Source organism: Engraulis encrasicolus, chromosome 17 (genome assembly GCF_034702125.1).
Source record: "Engraulis encrasicolus isolate BLACKSEA-1 chromosome 17, IST_EnEncr_1.0, whole genome shotgun sequence".
NCBI lineage: Eukaryota > Metazoa > Chordata > Actinopteri > Clupeiformes > Engraulidae > Engraulis > Engraulis encrasicolus.
Genome location: NC_085873.1, coordinates 33,832,184 through 33,839,274, shown reverse-complemented (window position 1 = coordinate 33,839,274; position 7,091 = coordinate 33,832,184). Strand labels below are relative to the sequence as shown.

At 42.1% G+C, this 7,091-nt stretch overlaps 1 pseudogene; it reads right to left on the bottom strand.

Annotated features, from left to right (window-relative positions):
* Nucleotides 1-612: 612 nt before the first annotated feature.
* Nucleotides 613-2,345, bottom strand: LOC134467008 (interferon-inducible GTPase 5-like; annotated as a pseudogene).
* Between the last annotated feature and the right edge of the window lie 4,746 nt (nt 2,346-7,091).

Sequence of the window (7,091 nt, the reverse complement as noted above, 5' to 3'; positions counted from 1 at the left end):
GTTTTCTTTAAAGGCAATCACAACACTAGAGGGCAATACAACATGCCCCAATGTCTTCATCACATGTAAACTTGCATAGCCACGTCATCAGAGGAGGGATGAGCTTTGTCATGTCCCCTCCAGTCAGTAGTACAGTATGAACTGTATGTTTTGGACTATGCTTTTGCCTCCACTGTTTTCTCAGTTGTCAAATACAAAACTTCATGCATAACATCAGTGTTATATGAATATAAAAATACCACAAAGTACTCAACAAAGCAAGACACCCAGATATTTTAATGCAGTTTAGATATTGTATTTACAGAACAAATGTACAATGGCATCGTTGTATTTAGTCATGTGCACCATTTCAGTTTACTCTATAGGCCTGGAAAAGCATGCATTTAGAATGGAGTCTGGAGTGCGCTTACAAAGTCAGAAGAAGGATAATTATATTGCTCAGGGACAACAGACATTAAATCATGTTTAGAATGCTATTCCTAATTTTCTCTGAATACTAAAACCAAACAAATAGCGTTCTTAACTTATTGTTAGTAATCTATGTCATGTAAAAAAATAATAAAAGTAAAAACACCCACCATGTTGATATGGTAACAAAACACAACTTCGCTCCTAGTGCAGATCTGCCATTCCAAGAACCTTTTTGGCAACACCATACAGTTCATCCAGACCCTCTTGCATCACAGCCCTTGTGGTAAAGAAGGACACTCCGGCTGCCATAATGTTGCCAGCAATCGGTATCAAGCAGGACACAGCCTCAATGCCACCTGCGACAGCTAGTTTTGTCAGCATGCTGGATGTGAGCATGGACTTGCCAATTCCCTGGATCAGTTCAGAATGTTTCACCTCTTCCAGTATGGGCTTATTCACTCGCTCTGACATCCTTTCCAGGGCTTTGTCATCCAGGCCGAATGAGTGGTAGACCCCGGTGAGAAAGGACAGCACCATGGCAGTGTCGCAGGCAAATGAGAGGCCTGGCACAGGGGCTGCACCTATTCTCCCAGACACAACAGCCAGTGCCCAGACGCTTTTCTTGAATGCACTGTACTTGTCATTAAGGGACTTCATTGAGTACACAGGCAGACTCTTCTCTAATGCATTCCTCTTTTCATTGGGAAGATCTGTCTTCAGAGTTTCCACCAGAGCTGGGAAGTCATACTTCGTCAGGTCCTTGGATGTGATGAGAAAGACAGGGGGAGCTCCCAGCTTGCTAAGACAGTATTTCCGTATTTTGAGTAGTATGTCTTTCTCTGTACCCCCTCCATCCGCTCTCTCATTTCTCACATCATCATCAATCTTGGAACGTACAAAGTAAAAGTTCTTTTTCTTTTTCTTGATTTCATTTGCAAGTTTATGGTCATTCTCCTTGAATCTTGATGCACTCATTATGATAAAGAAATCATATTTTTCAAAGTGTACTTTTTTTACATAGTTCTTGGCATCGAATGATTTGGTCCCTATTCCTGGCAAATCCCAGATCCTCACATTGGGCATGCTGGGGTGGGGATACTCCTTGGGCTCCATTGTAGTTTCTGTCACCCCAGTGGGGGCCCAGCCTTCATCCCCTCTTTGAACACCTCTGATGGCATTCACAAAGGAGGACTTTCCTGTGCCACTCTCCCCGGATATAGCAATGTGGAGTACGACGTTATCTAGTGCATTAACTATTTCTTTGGCCTTGGCCTGCTCTATTGTGTACACAGGCAAACTCTGCTCTAGTGCATCCCTCTTTTCACTGGGAAGATCTCTCTTCAGAGTCTCCAACAGAGCAGGGAAGTCATACTTCGTCAGGTCATTGGATGTGATGAGAAAGACAGGGGGATCTCCCAGATCTCTGAGATTGCTCTCACAGTCTTTCCGTATTTTGAGTAGTATCTCTTCCTCTGTACCCCCTCCATCCTTACTCTCATTTCTCACATCATCATCGATCTTGGAGCGGACAAAGTAAAAGTTCTCTTTTTCTTGATTTCATTTGCAAGTTTGAGGTCATTCTCCTTGAATCTTGATGCAGTCATTATGATAAAAAAATCATATTCTTCAAAGTGTACGTAGTTCTTTGCATCGAATGATGGACTCCCTATTCCTGGCAAATCCCAGATCTTCACATTGGGCATGTAGGGGTGGGCATACTCCTTGGCCTCCATCGTAGTTTCTGTGACCCCAGTGGGGGCCCAGCCTTCATCATCTCTTGCAACACGTCTGATGGCATTCACAAAGGAGGACTTTCCTACGCCAGTTTCCCCGGTCACAGCAATGTTGAGCCGTATATTATCTAATCCATTAAATATTTCCTCATCTTTTGCGATGGCCTGCTCTGCCGTCTGTTTACCAGAACCAGCCCCCATGATCTAAAAAGACAAAAAACTCCTCAATGACATATAACTGATTCATAAAAAGAAAATAAATATCCATAAAAAATCCAATCTATCATTTTTTATAATTGTTGATTTCTACTAATGACAAAAAGATAGTAGGCCTATATGTGTATGGTTGGACTTAGACCTATAGATGTATTCATGGACAGCAGGCTATTTGGGTTAAAAGCACGTTGAATATACTTTCAAATTCAGAGAAAAAGGTTGACATGAAATTGTGCAGTCAGCATAGCATGAAAAACACAGTTTTACATTTGACTTAGTCACTTATAGCCACAGGCAGCATCAAATCATACTCAATCTTACTTTGGCCGTCCACTACAATATTTAGGAAAATGCTGAAGAAAACAGTCGTCTTCAGTAGTGTCTAAAGCTCCGTGTCCGAGCACAGATGGAAGTGTTCGGCTGAGATTATTCAAAGAATTTATAAGAAACACATGTCAAAAAAGAGCCTGTCATTTTATTGGTTGCCTACTGCATATTCAGTAATGCTTCAAAGATGACAGGGTTTGTGGAATGTGGGAGTATTCCAAAACTGAACACATCCTCATTCTGTGTGTACATGTGCACGCACGCACACAGACATGCACACGCACACACACACACACACACACACACACACACACACACACACACACACACACACACACACACACACACACACACACACACACACACACACACACACACACACACACACACACACGTTTGCTATTTAGTTTTCTTTAACATGTTACAGAGAAGTTTTTCAATATTCAAATAATGCAGGGCTGGCCCGAGGCATAAGCAAACTATGCGGAGGCTTAGGGCCCCCAAACTACCAGGGCCCCTCGTGAGCAGCGAAGTTCCAGGAAGAATTTTTTTTTCTTACATACTCAAAAGGCCATCCAAAATGTACTGCTCTCTGTCTGTTATACATTACTTCTATACTGCTATACTGTGCATTGACCCGACACTTATATGCCCTCTCTGAAAGTTGCTTCGGATAAAAGTGTCTGCTAAATGTAATGCAAAGCAAATGACACTGGTATGTTTTAAGCAAAGTACATATTATGTTAGCCCTAATGACAGTGGGTAGGCTAGTTTGTTATACACACTGTATAGCCTATAGCAGTGGTTCCCAACTTTTTTTCTTTAGGGATCCATATTTTGGCCTATGGGGCACCTAAGTCTCCACCCCTTCCGGGCGGCTCGTGGGGCTGGGAACGCAAAAACTTTTGACTGGGCTGTAATGGACTGATCAAAGCTTTTTTCCGATCCACCTCGCATTTACCCGTCGATCACACATATGCTGTGCCTCAGAATTAATAACAACGAATGGTGTGCTTGTTGACTTCACTTGGCAAGCGATAGGGTTGGCTGTGCCTCGGTTCACGTCAGATATGCGAGGCGCACGTGTAGTTTCTAACACAGTTTGCACTAAAGCTAAAATAACGTTTCTTACGTGTCGAAAATGAGTGGTCTTACGACACAAATCCAAACCTTTCAAATTCACTGTCATCATATGTGAAATCCGGAGCACATGCCAAATGGGATGAAGATTTAGCTTGACTCGCTCCATTAACTCTCATTCAAAATTTTGAGAGCTCCAGCCCCATGGATCGGAAGTAGAAGGGCGTGACTTAGGTGCCCCATTGGATTATGAAGTATTTGATACTGAGTAGGTGGTGGTATGGGGGCCCCCGGATTAAATTCTTTTTAGGGCCCCATAAAGGCTTGGGCCGGCCCTGAAATAATGATTATAAGACCATCAGCCTGCCAGGCAATCATACATCTGTTAGATAATTGCTTTAATTACCTTAGTGTTTATTGTGGGAACTATTGCCAATTAAAAAACAACAACATAAAAACCCTTCATTGCTTGAGAGCTGACCAGTATGGGGGAAAATATCTTCATGGGTATGCATGCCTGGTATCCTTTACAAAAATCGACCATGATGAACCATGATTTCATGCTTTTTTCCCCAGCGTTTTAGGTTTGACTGTGGTTCAACTATAAAATTAACCATGGTTTTACCACAGTTTATAATTATTCATTAAATTAAACTTAGCTGCCGCTTTTTAAAATCCAACGCACGTATTGGTGACAGTCCTTGGAGCACGGCACTCACTCGCGGCTGATCCAGCCGGAATGCTATGGTAAAGCAACACAACATCAGCCACAGTTCACAGTTAGTTACTATAGGGCAGGCTACATCACCAACACCATGACGAGAGCCTACCTTACACAGATTCAAACGTGCTCCAGACTTCCATGCATCGACTGTGCTCTTTAAAGCACCAGCCGAACCGGTCTGCCACCAAAGCCGCCACTGCAGCACGCCAGGCACCGGCTAAAGCACGCCACACACACGAACACTACGGGGGGGATTAGCCACAGCACCGAATGTGCAAAACACCGGGCCTTCTAAATGACTCGTAAGGGGGTACGCACACGCACACGCACACGCACACGCACACGCACACACACACACACACACACACGGGTCTCGGGACCTCTCGAGACAGCTGACGACACTGCTCACGTGACAACCGAGTTCTGGACTTTGGCACATGAACAGCACAGATACCGGCACAATCGGGAATCATGCTAGCCTGTTTTGTTATGGTCCTCTTTTTTTTTTTTACCACCCCTTGAGCCTCCACATCCACAACATATCATTTTAGCTAAAGTAGGCGTCGTCACACAAAACATTAGCTCGGGAACTTCCGCTGAGATCAACCTCGAGAATTATCGATCTGACATTGCGTCACCAATTTTTTTAGTGTTGGCTTTCTTGGGTTTCTCGACATTTTGAAAGAGCCACTAGTCCAACCTGTTACACATGGTTAGTCAGGAACCACGGTTTTCATGGCTACCCCCCAAAAAAACTTGGATAAGCCATAATAATACTATTGGCTGGTTCAGAGTGCTTACTGAGCAGCCTGATCTCCAATAATTCTGTGCTCCTGGACACGGATGTTAAGGACACGAAATCCGTGTCCAGGAGCACGGAATTGTTTTCCGTGATCGGCACACGGAAGTGCTTTCTATAGGCTATTACCAGAGCACTGTGTAACTCTATCATTAGAAAATACATACCAAATGCTAATCCTAAACAAAATAATGCTATAGCAATTTAAGTTGTGCCCTGACCAAAACATCCCCTAACCTTAACATGTCATTAAAGACATATTTTTGAGAAATACCTTTTCCAGTTAGTTGCTAGGCAATCAAATTCATATAATGATTGAAAGAAAAAAAGCTGTGCCCAGACCAAAACAATCCCTAACCCTAACCTGTAAGTAAGAAAACATTTTTTTGAGAAAAAATATTTGAAATGAGAAAAATCCTGAGAAAACACAAGACTGTGGAAACATAGTAGCCTACAGAGAGAGCACTTCTCTGTGTACATCACAGAAAACAATTCCGTGTCCAGGAGCACGGAAAACAATTCCGTGTCCAGGATCACGGAATTTTGGCAAAATCCGTGCTCCTGGACACAGATTTTGTGTCCTTAACATCCGTGTCCATGAGCACGGAATTTTTGGAGATCATGTTGTACTGAGAAACCAATTACTACAGTAAAACCATGGTAGATTTTCGTAAGGGATTCCCTGCTCATCTGATATCTAAAACCCTCTGTCTGAGATAACCTGGTTTGCACACAAGTCTACCAGTAATAATACTATTCTCCAAGGGTCCCCTGTCTTTGCCAGGAACAATCCCACTGGCTGAATATAGGCCTACAGAATGTAATTTAATCTCTCAGAGTTTTAGAATAAAATACTGGAATCAGAGCATGTATGAAATAAAGTAAAACTAATAACATGAATGGGGTGTAAAGAAGTCATACAGGTAGAAAATCCTGTTCTGTAATCAGGAAGTTTGTCACGAAAAGGGGGTGTTATCGCTGTTTGTCATCAGAAGTGAAACTAGAAATCGAAGGGGCGAAACCAACATGTCATCAACTTATGTAATGGACACGGTACATTTACATTCAATATTACAATGCATCATGTGGGCTGTCCTCTTTTCCACCACACCCACTACACACTTTATAATAGTACATTGTCATTTATATTTAAAAAATGCAGTACAGTGAATCATTTCTGTTTACAACAAACTTTCATTTGTCCCTTATGCAGGGGTCTATGCAGTGATTTTTTTAAAAACAAAATAGGAGCATAGATAAGAGTTTAGGAGCACTGTGAAATTGTTAACACACAGACAAAGGGTCTATGAGAGTAGGATATGCCTTTTTCCCACACGCATAGGCGTATACATTCAACATGACATCTTCGTCCCAGGGCCAGTTTCTTCCTCCCAGTAAAAGGGCTGAACAACATATTACACATTTATGTCTATATTCACATTCATTATACATTCATTTCTAAATGCAGCCCGATGTCTACTCTGCTGTGTCAAAGAAGGCCTGCCGACTAACTCATTATCATACAACTGTAAAACAAAGCCTGGGGAGTATCAGTAAACTCATCCCAACTGTCTCTTCTCTGAAGGTTTTTCCATTGCTCTCAAACCCAACTACAACTTGACGGCTTTTGATCCCTCTGTCTTTCAAACACTCATGGTTTTCTCTATAGGATGTAATTACTCCAGGAGAAAAAGTAAAAAAGATAAAAAAATAAATATATACAGATTACAGATATATACAGATACACATATAAACAGTTATCCGGAATATCTTGTGTCTTTATAACCAGTACATCCGGTAG